Source organism: Callorhinus ursinus, unplaced genomic scaffold, assembly GCF_003265705.2.
Source record: "Callorhinus ursinus isolate GAN/ISIS: 27379988/994484 unplaced genomic scaffold, GSC_fseal_2.0 scaffold15, whole genome shotgun sequence".
Lineage (NCBI taxonomy): Eukaryota > Metazoa > Chordata > Mammalia > Carnivora > Otariidae > Callorhinus > Callorhinus ursinus.
In genome coordinates this window covers 7,565,264-7,583,623 of record NW_027397077.1, presented here as the reverse complement: position 1 = coordinate 7,583,623, position 18,360 = coordinate 7,565,264, and the positions used below count along the sequence as shown (strand labels likewise).

General features: G+C 37.2%; 1 protein-coding gene across 6 annotated transcripts in view; it reads right to left on the bottom strand.

Moving 5' to 3' along the window:
- The window catches only part of DOCK3 (dedicator of cytokinesis 3), a 525,427-nt gene that overhangs the window by 480,928 nt on the left and 26,139 nt on the right, over positions 1 to 18,360 (bottom strand). The gene's annotated exons all lie outside the window — the stretch shown is intronic.

The window sequence follows — 18,360 nt, the reverse complement described above, 5'->3', positions numbered from 1 at the left end:
AACAAAGGATTTAGAATATTACATCAACCTAATTGATAAAGCAGCAGCAGAGTTTAAAAGGACTGACTCCAATTTTGGAAGAAGTTCTACTGTGGTTAAAATGCTATAAAACAGCATCACATGCTACAGAGTAAATCATTGTAAAAGGAAGAGTCAATTGATGTAGCAAACTTCACTGTTGTGTTATTTAAAGAATTGCCACAGCCACCTCAACCTTCAACAACCACCACCCTAATCAGTCAGCAGCTGTTAATAAGACAAAACCCTCCACCAGCAAAAATACTGTAATTTGATGAAAGCTCAGATGATAGCATTTTTGTAAGACTTATTTGAGGGAGAGAGAGAGAGAGCGAGAGCGAGCAGGGGGCAGGGGGAGAAGGGGAGAGGAAGAGAGAGAATCTCAAGCAGACTCCCTGCTGAGGACGGAGCCCAACACAGGGCTCAATCTCACAACCCTGAGATCATGATCTGAGCCAAAATGAAGAGTCAGACACTCTTCATGGGGGAGGGGGGACTCTAAATACTCTTCTTTTTAAGTTTTTATTACAATTCCAGTTAGTTAACATACAATGTAATAATTAGTTTCAGCTGTACAATACAGTGGTTCAACACCTCCAACACAACACCAGGTGATCATCACAACAAGTGTACTCCTTAATCCCCATCACCTATTTAACCCATTCCCCCACCTACCTCCCCTCTGGTAACCCTCAGTTTGTTTTCTATAGTTAAGACTCTTTCTTGGTGTGCCTTTCTCTCTTTTTTTTCCCTTTTATCAGTTTGTTTCTTAAATTCCACATACAAGTAAAATCATATGCTATTTGTCTTTCTCTGACTTAAGGTGTATACACTGTTTCATAGACATAATGCTACTGCACACTTAATAGCCTACAGTACAGTGTAAACATAACTTTTACACGCACTGGGAAACCAAAACTTCATTTGACTCACTTTATTGTGATATTCACTTTATTGCAGTGGTCTTCAAACCAAACCTGCAAGATCTCCAAGGCATACTTGTCCTTCTAATCCTGATTTGTGGAACTAACAAAGCTCCCAAAACAATGTTAAATAGAACTGTAAAGGCAGGTGTCCTTATTTTGTTCCAGAATTTTGAAAAAAAACATTCTATGATTCATTATTAAGCATAACATTAGATGTGGGTTCTTCATATGTGCCTTTTATTAGATTGATAAATCCAATATTATGTAAAGTTTATAGGTTACATATATTTATATAAATTAAATATTTGTTTATATTAAGAGTTTTTACATCTATAAGCATAGGAGATATTGGTCTACAATTTTCTTTTAATTTCCTTGTTAGGTTTTTAGATCAAGGTTACACTGGCTTCTTAATGAGTTAGGAAATGTTTCATCCTCTTTTGCTTTCTAAAAGTATGTTTCATGGAATTCACATGTCAAACCATTTGGGACTTGAGTCTTCTTTGTGAGAAAATTCTTTTATTAGAAATTCACAGGGCACCTGGGTGGCTCAGTCAGTTAAGCGTCTGTCTTCAGCTCAGGTCATGATCCCAGGGTCCGGGGACTGAGCCCCTCATTGGGCTTCCTGCTCGGTGGGGGAGTCTGCTTCTCCCTCTCTCTCTGCCCTTCCCCACCCTGCTTGTGCTCTCTCACTCTGCTCTGTCTCTCAAATAAATAAAATCTTAAAAAAAAAGAAATTCAATTTATTTAATGTATTTATCACTCTGATTTTCTATTTCCTATGTCAATTTTGTTCAAATGTGCCTTTTAAGGAATTTAAGATGATTCATAAAATTCCCTAATTTCCCCTCTTTCACTATGAATATATTCTATTTTTTAATTCAGTCTTATTAAAGATTTATCATTTTTAACAATCCTTTCAAAAAATCACTTTTACTTTTACTAGATTTCTCTAGTCTCCATCCATTTTCTACTTAATTGATTTCTGCTCTCATATTTTTTATTTCTTTCATTCTATTTTAATTTCCTATTGTTTTTCTAGTTTCTCCAGTAGGTAGCTTGGGTCGTCCACTTTAAATCTTTCTTTCCTTCCAGCCACTCTGGAAAACAGTTTGAAGGTTCCTCAAAAAGTTAAAAATAGAACGACCCTATGACCTAGCAATTGCACTATTAGGTATTTACCCAAAAGATACAAAAATACTAATTTGAAGGAAACATGCACCCTGATGTTTATAGCAGCATTATCAACAATAGCCAAATTATAGAAAGAGCCCAAACATCCATCAACTGATAAAGGAATAAAGAAGATGTGGGGGGTATGTACGTGTGTGATAAAATATTACTCAACCATCAAAAAGAATGAAATCTTGCCATTTGCAGTGACATGGATGGAGGCAGAGTATTATGCTAAGTGAAATAAGTCAGAGAAAGATAAATACCATATGATTTCACTCAAATGCAGAATTTAAGAAACAAAACAAAAAGGGGTGCCTGGGTGGCATAGTCAGTTAAGCATCCAACTCTTGGTTTCAGCTCAGGTCATGATCTCAGGTTTGTGGGATCAAGACTTGCATCGGGCTCTGTGCTCAGGGCAGAGTCGGCTTGAGACTCTCTCTTCTTCTCCCTCTTCCCCTCTCCCCATGCTTGCACATGAGCTCTCTCTCTCTCTAAAATAAATAATAAATCTTAAAAAAAGAAGACGACAAATGAACATGGGGGTAAAAAGAGGCAAACCAAGAAATAGATTCTTTTCTTTTTAAGATTTTATTTATTTATGAGAGAGAGCGTGTGCACGAGCACGGGGGAGGGGCAGACTCCCCATGTGGGGCTCAATCCCAGGACCCTGGGTCATGACCTGAGCCAAAGGCAGACACTCAACTGACTGAGCCACCCAGGCGCCCCTAAGAAACAGATTCTTAACTATAGGGAACAAACTGATGATTGCTGGAGGGGAGGTAGGTGGGAGGGGTGGTTAAACAGATGACATGAATTAAGGGTACCTGCTGTGATGAGCACTGGCTGTTGTATATAAGTGATGAATCACTGAATTCTACACCTAAAACTAATATTACACTGTATTGTTACCTAACTGGAATTTAAGTAAAAACTTGAAAAGAAAAAAAATCTTTCTTTCCTTCCAATATAAGCATTTAAAACTACAAAATTTCCCCTGCTATGATGTGATAAGGGCAGTTACCTCTGTGGTCTTCCCCCTGAAAGCCCAAAACCTAGCCTTACATTAGACCCTGAATGAGGCTCACAGATACACTCTCACAGCCCAGAGCAGGCTCAGAAGAACTGCTACATGTGAGGTAGGGCCTGGCCAGGCTGGGCCTGAGAGGGACGCCCAGGGAAAAGAGCCCTGCATCAGTCAATGGACCAAGGCTGCTTACATGGTTTGGACAAAAGCACTATGGAAACCTGAGAAGCTGGCTTCAGGGGAAATTGAGTAACGGGTACAAGAGCCCTCTGCACCACCTATGCAACTTCTCTGTAAACCTAAAATCACTCCAAACTAAAAACCTTATTAAAAACTTTTTAAAAAAAAAGAACAGGGGCGCCTGGGTGGCTCAGTCATTAAGCGTCTGCCTTCGGCTCAGGTCATGAACCCAGGGTCCTGGGATCAAGCCCCGCATCAGGCTCCCTGCTCCGCAGGAAGCCTGCTTCTCCCTCTCCCACTCCCCCTGCTTGTGTTCCCTCTCTCGCTATGTCTCTGTCAAATAAATAAATAAAATCTTTAAAAAATAAATTAATAAATAAACAAAACAAAAAATAGATCAAAAGAAAATACCTAAACTGAAACACAGGTAGGAAAAGAATGGGGAAAAACAATAAGGATATAACAGACATGTGGAACTTACACAAAAGACCTAAAAAACAGACTAGTACCCTTTAAAAGACAGAAAAAAATAGGAAAGAATATTCACAAAGATAATGTCTGACATTTTTCTAAAACTGATTAAAAACATCAACCCACAAATTTGAAACGGAATTAAAGAGAAAATTATACCTAGAGAAATGGCAAAAGGAATCCAATATGTGCCTAAATGATATTCCTAAACTCAAAACAAAGATGTAATTCAGGAATATAATTATAAAGATATAATTTGGGAAGGTTTTCCTGTGGGAGGGTGAAAAAGATTTTAAGAGAGATATTTAAAGGACACACTTTGTGCCAAAACAGTGATACAGAATGCTCAACATAAGACGTAGCCCAGAAATTTTAGTGAAGTTTTAAAAACTTTAAAAAGGAAAAAAATGGGGTTAAAATCACACTAGCCTCATATTTCTCGATAGTAAGTCAACACTGAAAGATACTAGAGAAACATTTTAAAGAAACTGGAGGAAAGAAAGTGTAAGTAAAGTATGTTCTATCCCACAAAGGTATTCTTAAAGCATGAAGTCAAAATACAAAAGTTACAAATATGTTCTAAACAATCCAAAATTCAAGGCATATATAGTCCATGATCCTTTCTTGAGGAAACTATAAAAGGATGAATATTTGAGGAAACTTCACAAAAAGAATTGACAATAAATATTAAATATATTTAACAGCAGAAATAAGGATAAAACAAATGTGGAAATGAAAGTGACAGAATATAAATTTTACGTGCCCTGGCAATGTAAAATGACAAAACAACAACTGGAAGGAAAGGTGAGAGACAGGTTATCTGCTGATTGCTTCCATCTGGGATCCAAAGTTTATCATTTAGACTACACAAATCAAGAAAGAAATATAAGGTTATTTATTTAACAAAGAAAAGGTAAGTACTCAGAGACTTTCTTCTTAAAAATTTTTTAAAAATCCCTTACAGGAAAAATAAAAAAAAAAAACAAAACTAAAATCTAATCAGGCCAAAATTAAAAAGGTTATTATTGAGATGCAGGAAAAAATCGAGGCTCTAACTGCTAGGGTAAATGAGGCAGCAAAGAGAGTCAGTGATATAGAAGACAAAATGATGGAGAATAATAATTACTGGATCACGAAGGGAAGATGAGAGATTGGCAATACCATAAAGTAAAATAATATTAAAAGAACAGTCATCCCAAAAGAGGAGGAGAGAGAAAAGGGAGGTAGAAAGATTACCTGAACAAATTATAGCTGAGAACTTCCCTAATCTGGGGAAGGAAAGAGGCATTCAAGTCCAGGAGGCACAGAGAACACACACCCCCATATCAATAAAAATAGGTCAACACCTCAGCTTTTAATAGTGAAGCTTGTAAATTTCAGACTTAAAAGAGAAAACTCTGAAAGCAGTGCAGGACAAGTGGTCCTTAACCTAAAAGGGCAGAAACATAAGACTGGCAGAACACAGATCAGGACTGCCATGATATAGTCAAGGTACTGAATGAGAAAAATATGCAGTAAGAATACCTTATACAGCAAGGCTGTTATTCAGAACAGAGGAGAGATAAAGAGTTTCCAGGAAAAGAGAAACTAAAGGAATCTCTGATCACTAAACCATCCCTGCAAGAAATATTAAAGGGCATCCTCTGAACAAAGAAAGAGCCCAAAAATAACAAAGAACAGAAAGGAACAGAGACAATCTAAGGAAACAGCGACTTTACAGGTAATACAATGGCACTAAATTCAAATCCTTCAGTAGTTACTCTGAATGTAAAAGGGACTAAATGCTCCAATCAAAGGACACAGAGCATCAGACTGGATTAAAAAAAAAAAGACCTATTATTATGCTCTCTACAAGAGACTCGTTGTAGACCCAAAGACACCTCCAGACTTCAAGTGAGGGGGTAGAGAACAATTTACCATGCTAATGCACATCAAAAGAAAGCTGGGGTAGCAATCCTTACATTAGACAAACTAGATTTTAAACCAAAGACTGCAGTAAGAGATGAAGAAGGGCGCTATGTCATAATAAAAGGTTCTATCCAACAAGATCTAGCAACCGTAAATATTTATGCCCCTAACATGGGAGCAGCCAATTATATACACCAAGTAATAACAAAACTGAAGAAACACAATGATAACAGTACAACAACAGCAGGACTTTAACACCCCACTCACAGCAATGGACAGATCATCTAAGCAGAAGATCAACAAGAAAACAAGGGCTCTGAAAGACACACTGGACCAGATGGACTTCACAGATATATTCAGAGCATTTCATCCTGAAGCAACAGAATATACATTCTTCATGAGTGCACACAGAACATTCTCCAGAATAGAGCACATACTGGGTCACAAATCGGGTCTCAGCTGGTACCAAAAGACTGGGATTATTCCCTGCATATTTTCAGACCACAGTACTTTAACACTTGAACTCAATCGCAAGAGAAAATTCGGAAGGACTACAAATACATGGAGGTTAAATAGCATCCTACTAAAGAATGAATGGGTCAACCAGGAAATTAAAGAAGAATTTTTGAGAATTCCTCAAAACAAATGAAAATGAAAACACAACAGTTCAGAATCATTAGGATGTAGGAAAGGTGGTCCTAAGAGGGAAGTATATAGCAACACAGGCTTTTCACAAGAAACAAGAAGTCTCAGGTACACAACCTAATCCTACACCTAAAGGAGTTGGAGAAAGAACAGCAAATAAAATCTAAAACCAGCAGAAAAAGGGAAATAACTAAGATTAGAGCAGAAATCAATGAAATAGAAACCAAAAGAACAGTAGAACAGATAAACATAACCAGGAGCTGGTTCTCTGAAAGAATTAATAGGATCGATAAACCCCTTGCCAGGCTTACCAAAAAGAAAAGAGAAAGGACCCAAATAAATAAAATCACGAATGAGAGGGGGGAGATCACAACCAATACCTAAGAAATACGATTATAAGAGAATATTATGAGCAATATATGCCCCCAAAATCAAGCAGTCTGGAAGAAATGGATGCATTCCTAGAAACATATAAATGACCAAAACTGAAACAGGAAGGACAGAAAACCTGAACAGACCCATAACCAGAAAAGAAATTGAAGCAGTAATCAAAAATCTCCCAACAAACTAGAGTCCAGGGCCAGATGGCCTCCCAGCAGAATTCTACCAAACATTTAAAGAAGAATACCTATTCTTTTGAAGCTGTTCCAAAAAACAGAAATGGAAGGAAAACTACCAAACTCATTCTGTGAGGCATTACCTTGATCTCATAACCAGACAAAGACGCCACCAAAAAGGATAACTACAGACCAATATCCCTGATGAACTTGGATGCCAAAATTCTCACCAAGATACTAGCCAGTAGGATCCAACATTACATTAGAAGGATTATTCACCACGATCAAGTGGGATTCATTCCTGGGCTGCAAAGGTGGTTCAACATCCACAAACCAATCAATTAATAAGAGAAAGGACAAGAACCATATGACCCTCTCAAGAGATGCAGAAAAAGCATTTGACAAAATACAGCATCATTTCTTGATTAAAACTCTCCACGGTGTAGGGATAGATGGAACATACCTCAGTATCTTAAAAGCCACGTATGAAAAACCCACAGCTAATATCATCCTCAATGGGGAAAAACTGAGAGCTGTTCCCCTAAGGTCAGGAACATGACAGGGATGTCCACTCTCACCACTGTTTTCAACAGAGTACTGGAAGTCCTAGCCTCAGCAATCAGACAACAACAAAAAAGCATCCACGTCGGCAAAGAAGTAATCAAAGTCTCACTCTTTGCAGATGACATGACACTCTATATCGAGAACCCAAAAGACTCCACCCAAAAATTGCTAGAACTCACACAGGAATTCAGCAAAGTGGCAGGATATAAAATCAATGCACAGAAGTCAGCTGCATTCCCATACACTAACAACGAGACAGAAGTAAGAGAAATCAAGGAATCGATCCCATTTACCATTGCACCAAAAACCGTAAGACACCTAGGAATAAACCTAACCAAAGAGGTAAAGGATCCATACCCTGAAAACTATAGAACACTTACAAAAGAAATTGAAGAAAACACAAAGAAATGGAAAAACATTCCATGCTCATGGATTGGAAGAACAAATACTGTTAAAATGTCTATGCTACCCAAAGCAATCTACACTGTCAATGCAATCCCTAACAAAATACCATCAACATTTTTCACAGAGCTGGAAAAAATAATCCTAAAATTTGTATGGAACCAGAAAAGACCCCAAATAGCCAGAAGAATGCTGTAAAAGAAAACCAAACCTGGAGACATCACAATTCCAGATTTCAAGCTCTATTACAAAGCTGTAATCATCAAGACAGTATGGTACTGGCACAAAAACAGACACATAGATCAATGGAACACAACAGAGAATCCAGAAATGGACCCTCAACTCCATGGTCGACTAATCTTCAACAAAGCAGGAAAGAACATCCAATGGAAAAAAAGACAGTCTCTTCAACAAGTGGTGTTGGAAAAATTGGACAGCCACATGCAGAGGAATGAAACTGGACCATTTCCTTACACCATACACAAAAATACACTCATAATGACTGAAAGACCTAAATGTGAGACAGGAATGCATGAAAATCCTAGAGGAGAACACAGGCAGCAACCTCTTTGACCTCGGCCACTGCAACTTCTTGTTAAACATGTCTACAAAGGCAAGGGAAACAAAAGCAAAAATGAACTATTGGGACTTCATCAAGATAAAAAGCTTTTGCACAGCAAAGGAAACAGGTGACAAAACTAAAAGGCAACCTACAGAATGGGAGAAGATATCTGCAAATGTCTTATCAGACAAAGGGCTAGTATCCAAAATCTATAAAGAACTTACTAAACTCAACACCCTAAAAACAAATAATCCAGGCAAGGAATGGGCAGAAAACATGAACAGACATTTCTCCAAAGATGATACACAAATTACCAACAAACACATGAAAAAATGCTCAACATCACTCAGCATCAGGGAAATACTAATTAAAACCACAGTAAAATACCACCTCAGAGCAGTCAGAATGGCTAAAATTAACAAGTCAGGAAACATCAAATGTTGGCAAGGATGCAGAGAAAGGGGAACCCTCTTACACTGCTGGTGGGAATGCAAGGTGGTACAGTCACTCTGGAAAACCCTATTGGAGGTTCCTCAAAAAGTTAAAAATAGAGCTACCCTATTACCCAGCAATTGCACTACTAGGTATTTACCCAACAGATACAAACATAGTGATCCGAAGGGGAATCTGCATTCCAATGTTTATCGCAGCAATAGCCACAAAAGCCAAACAATGGAAAGAGCCCAGATGTCCATCGACAGATAAATGGATAAAAAAGATGTGGTATATATATACAGTGGAATATTACTCAGCCATCAAAAAGAATGAAATCTTATCATTTGCAACGACATGGATGGAACTACAGGGTATTATGCTAAGTGAAATAAGTCAACCAGAGAAAGACAATTACATGATTTCACTCATATGTGGAATTTAATAAACAAAACAGGATCATAGGGGAAGGAAGGGAAAAATCCAATAAGACAAAATCAGAGAGGGAGACAAACCGTAAGATACTCTTAACTATAGGAAACTGAGGGTTGCTGGGGGGGGGGATGGGGTAACTGGGCGATGGGCATTAAGGAGGGCACATGATATAATGAGCACCGGATTTTAAATACAACAGATGAATCACTGAACTCCACCTCTGAAACTAATAACGCACTATACATTAATTGAATTTAAATAAAATAAAATTAAGTTTATTTTTTTAATTTTATTTTATTATGTTAGTCACCATACATCATTAGTTTTTGATGTGGTGATCCACGATCCATTGTTTATTTTTTTAAAGATTTTATTTATTTATTTGACACAGAGAGACAGTGAGAGAGACAGCACAAGCAGAGGGAATGGCACACAGGCAGAGGGAGAGGGAGAAGGAGGCTCCCTGCTGAGCAAGGAGACTGACGCAGGGCTCGATCCCAGGACTTTGGGATCATGACTGAGCCGAAAGCACCTGTTTAACCAACTGAGCCACCCAGGCACCCCTAAAATTAAGTTTGAAAAAAGAAAAAATAATCTATCCTGTAACTAATTTTACATACTCAGAAGACCAACAAAATAAACTAAAAAAATAAAAAGAGTAAGATTGTATCCATATGCATATATACACACAAATATAAATCAACATATGGAATCAATAGAAATATAACAATCTAAAAGATCTCATTTACAGCAGCAAACAAAAGGGTAAATAAATAGGAAAAAACTTAGAAAATATGCAAGATCTATATAGAAAAAAAATTTAAAGCACCAACGAAGGGCAAATGCACATACCCATATATCCAACATCTCTAACATCTCTGATCTTATCCTAGAGATACACATGCCAAGTGTAAATAAAGGTTGACAAGTATATTCAAGGTAATTCACTGCAACAATGATTAGTGAAAAATATAAATAGTTCAAACATCCATTAAAAAAGGACCAGTTATTGGACTGTGGCATAACCATTTACTAGAATACTATGCAGATGCTAATATAAGGAAGCTCTCTATGGACTATATAGAAATATCTCTGAGAAATAGTAGGAGGAGGAAGAGTGCTGAACAGGGAGTACAATAGGTATAATTTTTAGTGCTAAAAAATAATTAAAAATAAGAATACACATTAATATTTGCTTGTTCTGTCTATGCATACAGAAACTCCAGGAGAATATGTATGGAACAACCGTGAAAAAGGTGAAGAACTAGGTGGTGTAGCTTTTTTTATCTTGGGACTTTTAAGCCATCTGACTATTAGCTATTCAAATACATGAATTAAAAGATATCCAAACAGACAAATAAGTTAGAATTCAGGACTAAAACCAACAGAATGAAGTTGAGTAGGAATAAAGATGGAAATCCGTAATTTAGGCTCCAAAAGATCACTTAAATACAAAAGATCTTAAAAGTACTTCGGGGCGGCTGGCTGGCTCAGTTGATAGAGCATGTGACTCCTGATCTTGGGATCTTGAGTTCAAGCCCCATGTTAGGTATAGAACTTACCTAATTAAAAAAAAAAAAAAAGTATTTCATGTGAAAAGCTTGGTTAGATTTGGTGATTTAAGAGAAACAAACAACATGAAATGCCTACCCCAAAAAACGTCAATGTCATTGTCAACTTCATTAACAAAGAACTCAGGGCACAGAACACACACAGTAAAAGTTCTATTCTACTCTGACATAAATGATCATGATACATCTTGTATGCTGTGCCTAGCTGGGAGGCATTTTAAAAGAAATACTAAGACTATACGAAAACCAGAGGAAGAGATAAAACTATAGCAACAACTAAACTCCCTGTGGGATATAGAGAAGCGTAATACACAAAACATGACTTCAAAGAGTATGATCTTGCTTAGGATATAATTATAAACACCAAGTATTTCGGGATAAATAAGACAGCAACTTTTACTCAGCTCAGATGAAATTCAGTTGCCAAAAAGAAAACTGTTTTAAGCACTGAGATAATATATTTTAAGAAAAATCCTATGACATAGTAAGAGTTGAGTAAATGATAAAATTCCCTCAACATGAATGGTTCCCAATACCAATAAATGAATATAGTATATCAGGCCTTCAATGACCTGATCTCTTCATCTTTCAACAATTCCTCAAATTTGTACCCGACATGGTTGGAACTATGAGCAATCAGCTCCATTATACTTCAAGCTTTTTTATATAGTGTTTTTTGTAAATGGTGTTCTCCAAAATGCCCTTTCTCTCATCATTCTCATGCCAATCTCCTGAAAACTTCTATTCATTTTGCAACCTCAACCCATGGATTTCCTTCTCTTTGAAACATTCCTGACCTACAGAAGCAAAGTTAATTATGTCATGCACTGGTCAACTTTCAATAATATACACTGAGCATTTCCCATGTGTCTGGCAAGACGCCAGGTGCAGAGGATACAGTAGTAAAAAAGACAGACCTGGATGCTAGGCTTTCAGAGCTCACATTTCAGTGGAGAAGAAAAACCAGCAATCCCTATAAAATCTGTCCAGTGCTATGTTAAGTACATAAAAGGTACAATGGGTGCACACAGCAGAGTAATCAAACCTGGTCTAGGGACAAGGCAGGCCTCTATGAGGAAACTTAAGCTGAAAACTCAAGGATTAATATGAATAAGACAAAAATGGGTGAAAAAGAAGTGTTAGAACAGCATGCACAAAAAGCAAAAAAGAAAAAGTGTCAGAAACTAACATGGTAGACTGGTTAAATACAATTAAAGAGAATGAGGCGTGCAGTTATGTAGTTAGAGAAATACAGCAGGGTCAAATCTCCAAGATCCAGAGGCTGGAGAAAACGGTGCAATTTTTAAACAATTTAAAGGTTCAACACAGCAGATTAATAAATCGGTGACAAAGAATGAAGCTGGAGAGGTAAGCAGGAGCCAAAGTTCCAAGGGGCTTTCAAATCATTGTAAGAATTGATAAACCTTCAGCTAGATGTATCAAAAGAGAGAGAGAAAAAAAAGACAAACAAAATCAAAAATGAAAATGGAGAATAACCAACACCAAAGAAATACAAAGGATTATGAGACTATTATGAAAACTTACATGCCAACAAACTGAACAATCTAGAAGAAATGGATAAATTCCTAGAAACATATAACCTCCCAAAACTGAATGAGGAAGAAATAGAAAATTTGAACGGACCTATTACCAGCAATGAAATTGAAGCAGTAATCAAAAAATTCCAACAAACAGCCATCAGGGAAATTCAAATCAAAACCACATTGAGATACCACCTTACACCAGTTGGAATGGCAAAAATTGACAAGGCAAAAAACAAAAAATGTTGGAGAGGTTGTGGAGAAAGGGGAACCCTCTCATACTGTTGGTAGGAATGCAAGTTGGTACAGCCACTTTGGAAAACAGTGTGGAGGTGCCTCAAAAAATTAAAAATAGAGCTACCCTGTGACCCAGCAATTGCACTACTGGGTATTTACCTCAAAGACACAGATGTAATGAAAAGAATGGTCATATGCACCCCAAAGTTCATAGCAGCAATGTCCACAATAGCCAAACTGTGAAGGAGCCAAGATGACCTTCATAAAGATAAAGATGATGTGATCCATACATACAACGGAATATTACTCAGCCATCAGAAAGGATGAATACCCAACTTTTACATCAACATGGATGAGACTGAAGGAGATTATGCTAAATGAAATAACTCAAGCAGAGAAAGACAATTATGTGGTTTCACTTATATGTGGAACATAAGAAATAGAATGAAGGACATTAGGAAAAGGAAGGGAAAAATGAAGGGGGGGAAATCAGAGGGGGAGATGAACCATGAGAGACTATGGACTCTGAGAAACAAACTGAGAGTTTCAGAGGGGCGGGAGGTGGAGGGATGGGTTAGCCCAGTGATGGGTATTAAGGAGGGCACATATTGCAAGGAGCACTGGGTGTTGTGCACAAATGATGAATCATGGAGCACTACATCGGGAACTAATGAAGTACTGTATGGTGACTAACATAATAAAAAAAATTAAAAAATTAAAAATAAACAAAACAAAAAATTCCAACAAACAAAAGTCAAGGACCAATAGCTTCACAAGTGAATTCTTTTTCAAAAAAACCGTATTTTATTTAAATTCAAACAGGGGTGTCTGGGTGGCTCAGTCATTAAGCGTCTGCCTTCGGCTCAGGTCATGATCCCTCCTGGTCCTGGGATCAAGCCCCACATCGAGCTCCCTGCTCCACGGGAAGTCTGCTTCTCCCTCTTCCAGTCCCCCTGCTTGTGTTCCCTCTCACGCTGTCTCTCTCTGTCAAATAAATAAATAAAATCTTTAAAAATAAATAAATAAATTCAAACAAACTGAGGGTTGCAGAAAGGGAGGTGGATGGGTAGATGCTGTAACTCGGTGATGGGCATTAAAGAGGGCATGTGATACGATAAGCACGGGTGTTATACTCAACGAATGCATCACTGAACATTATATCAAAAACTAATGATGTACTATACCTTAACTAATTGAATTTAAATTTTGAAAAAATCCAATTAATTAACACATAGTGCATTACTAGTTTCAGAGGCAGAGTTCAGAGATTTATCAGTTGTATTTAAAATCCAGTGCTCATTACATCATGTGCCCTCCTTAATGCCCATCACCCAATTACCCCATCCCCCCCACCCCACCTCCTGCAACCCTCAGTTTGTTTCCTATAGTTAAGAGTCTCTTATGGCTTGTTTCCCTCTCCCGATTTTGTCTTATTTTATTTTTCCCTCCCTTCCCCTATGATCCTGTTTTGTTTCTTAAATTCCACATGAGTGAAATCATATAATTGTCTCTCTGATTGACTTATTTCACTTAGCATAATACCCTGTAGTTCCACTCACATTGTTTAAAACGATAAGATTTCTCATTGCAAATGACAAGATTTCTTTCTTTTTCTTTTTTTTTTGATGGCATTATATATATATAATATATACATATACATTTTATCTTCTTTATCCATTCATCTGTCGATGAACATCTGGACTCTTTCCATAGTTTGGGTATTGTGGACAGTGCTGCAGTAAACATTGGGGTGCAAGTGCCCTTTCAGATCACTTCACAAAGTGAATTCTATCAAACATTTAAAAAAGTTAATACCTATTCCTCTCAAACCATTCAAAGAAATAGAAGAGGAAGGAAAGCTTCCAAATTCATTCTAGGCCGCATTACCCTGCTACCAAAAGCAAGTAAGAACACTACAGGCCAGTATCTCTGATAAGCACAGATACAAAAATTCTCAACAAAATACTAGCAAGGGGAACCCAACAATATATTTAAAAAATCATTCACCACACACACATTCATGCCAAGGATGTAAGGATGGTTCAATATTTGCAAATCAATCATCATATACCCCATCAACAAGAGGAAGCATAAAAGTCATTTATAATAAAAGAAAAGTATCATTTCAACCGATGCAGAAATAGCATTTGACAAAGTACAACATCCATTCATGATTAAAAAAAAAAAAAAAAAACCCTCTACAAAGTAGGTTTAGAAGGAACATACTTCAACATAATAAAGGCCACATTAAAAAAAAAAAAAAAACTCATAGCTAGCATTATAGTCAACAGGGGAAAACAGAGCTTTTCCCCTAAAGTCAGAAACAACACAGGATGTCCACTCTCACCACTTTTATTCAACACAATACTGAAAGTCCTAGGCACAGCAATCAGAAAAGAAAAAGGAACAAAAGGCATCCAAATCAGCAAGGAAGAAGGAAAACTTTCACAATTTACAGATGACATGATACTTTACGTAGAGAACCCTAAAGACTCTACCAAAAAAAAACTACTAGAACTGATAAATGAATTCAGTAACGTCACAAGATACAAAATCAATATATGGAAATCCACTGCATTTCTATATACAAAAAATGAAGCAACAGAAAGAAAAATTAGGGAATCAATCCCATTTACAATTGCACCAAAAACAGTAAGATACAAATAAACCTAACTAAAGAGATGAGAGAGTTGTACTCCAAAAACACTGATGAAAGAAATTGATGACAGAAAGAAATGGAAAGACATTCCAGGCTCATGGATTAGAACAGATATTGTTAAAATGTCTCTATAACCCAAAGCAATCTACACATTTTATGCAGTCCCTATCAAAATACCATCAACATTTTTCATAGAGCTAGAACAAACAATACTAAAATTTGTATGGAACCACAAAAAACCACCCTGAATAGCCAAATCAACCTTCAAAAAGAAAAGCAAAGCTGGAGGCATCATGATTCCAGACTTCAAGCTCTATTACAAAGCTGTAGTCATCAAGACAGTATGGTACTGGCACAAAAAGAGACACAGAAATCAATGGAACAGAATAGAAAACCCAAAAAGGAAACCACCATGATACGGTCAATTAACCTTCAACAACGCAGAAAAGAAAATCCAATGGAAAAAAGACAGTCTCTTCAACAAATAGTGTTGAGAAAACTGGACAGCAACATTCAGAAGAATGAAACCACACTACTTGCTTACACCATACACAAACTAAATTAAAAATGGATTAAAAACCTAAATGGAAGACAGGAAATCATTAAAATCATAGAGAACACAAGCAGTAACCTCTTTGACATCAGTCATAGCAACTTCTTTCTAGATATGTCTCATGCAGGAAGGGAAACAAAAGCAAAAATAAACTATTGGAACTTCATCAAAATAAACAGCTCTGCAGGGCACCTGGATGGCTCAGTCCCTTGAGTGTCTGACTCTTGATTTCAGCTCTGGTCATGATCTCAGGGTCGTGAGACTGAGCCTTATGTCAGGCTCCATGCTCAGCAGAGGGTCTGCTTGAGATTCTCTCTCCCTCTCTCCCTGCTCACTCCCGTGCTCTCTCGCAAATAGCTTCTACACAGCAAAAGAAATTCAATCAACAAAACTAAAAGGCAACCTACAGAATGGGACAAGATATTTACAAATGACATACCTGATAAACGGTTAGTATCCAAAATATATAAAGGACTTATTAAACTTGACACCCAAAAAACAAATAATCCAGTTGAGAAATGGGCAGAAGACATGCTCAAGAATGTTTGGGTCAACCAGGAAATCAAAGAAGAACTTAAAAAATTCATGGAAATCAATGAGAACGAAAATACGTCAGTCCAGAATCTATGGGATACTGCAAAGGCGGTCCTAAGGGGGAAATACATGGCCATCCAAGCCTCACGCAAAAAAAAAAAAAAACAGAAAAATTCCGATTTCACCAACTAGCTCTACACCTTAAAGAACTAGAGAAAAAGCAACAAACGATGCCTAAGCCACAAATTAGAAGAGAAATAATTAAGATTAGAGCAGAGACCAATGAATTAGAAACCAGAAACACAGTAGATGAGATAAATGAAACTAGAAGTTGGTTGTTTGAAAGAATTAATAAGATCGATAAACCACTGGCGAAACTTATCCAAAAGAAAAGAGAAAGGACCCAAATTAATAAAATTATGAACGAAAGGGGAGAGATCATGACTAAAACCAAGGAAATAGAAACAATTATTAGAAATTATCATCAACAACTATATGCGAATAAACTGAGCAATCGGGATGAAATGGAGGTCGTCCTGGAAACCTATAAGCTGCCAAGACTGACACAGGAAGAAATTGACAACCTGAATAGGGCAATAACCAGTAACAAGACTGAAGCAGTGATCAAAAACCTCCCAAAAAACAAGAGTCCAGGGCCTGATGGATTCCCTGGGGAATTCTACCAAACATTCAAATAGAAATAATACCTATTCTACTAAAACTGTTTCAAAAAATAGAAACAGAAGGAAAACTTCCAAACTCATTCTATGAGGCCAGCATTACCTTAATCCCCAAACCAGGCAAAGACCCCATCAAAAAGAAGAATTTCAGACCGATATCCCTGATGAATATGGATTCCAAAATCCTCAACAAAATCCTAGCTAATAGGATCCAACAATACACTAAAAGGATCATCCACCATGACCAAGTGGGATTTATCCCCGGGATGCAAGCGTGGTTCAACATTCGCAAATCAATCAATGTGATAGAACACATTAATAAGAGGAGAGAGAAGAACCATATGGTCCTCCCAATTGATGCAGAAAAAGCATGTGACAAAATACAGCATCCTTTCCTGATTAAAACTCTTCAGAGTACAGGGATAGAGGGAATATTCCTCAAGTTCATAAAATCCATCTACAAAAAACCCACGGCGAATATCATCCTCCATGGGGAAAGCTGAGAGCCTTTCCCTTAAGATCAGGAACACTCTCGCCACTATTGTTCAACATAGTACTAGAAGTCCTAGCAACAGCAATCAGACAACAAAAAGAAATAAAAGGTATTCAAATTGGCAAAGAAGAAGTCAAACTCTCTTTTCGCAGATGACATGATACTTTATGTGGAAAACCCAAAAGACTCCACCCCCAAATTACTAGAACTCATACAGCAATTCAGTAATGTGGCAGGATACAAATTAATGCACAGAAATCAGTTGCTTTCTTATACACTAACAACGCAACTGGAGAAAGAGAAATTAGAGATATGATTCCATTTACAATAGCACTAAAAACCGTAAGATACCTCAGAATAAACCTAACCAAAGAGGTAAAGGATCTATACTCTAGGAACTACAGAATACTCATGAAAGAAATTGAAGAAGACACAAAAAGATGGAAAAATATTCCACGCTCATTGATCAGAAGAATAAACATTGTTAAAATGTCTATGCTATCCAGAGCAATCTATACCTTCAATGCCATCCCGATCAAAATTCCAATGACATTTTTCAAAGTGCTGGAACAAACAATCCTAAAATTTGTACAGAATCAGGAAAGACCCCGCATCGCCAAGGAAATGTTGAAAAAGAAAAACAAAGCTGAGGGCATCATGTTGCCCGATTTCAAGCTGCATTATAAAGCTGTGATCACCAAGACAGCATGGTACTGGCACAAAAACAGACATATAGACCAATGGAACAGAAGAGAGAACCCAGATGTGGACCTTCAACTCTATGGTCAAATA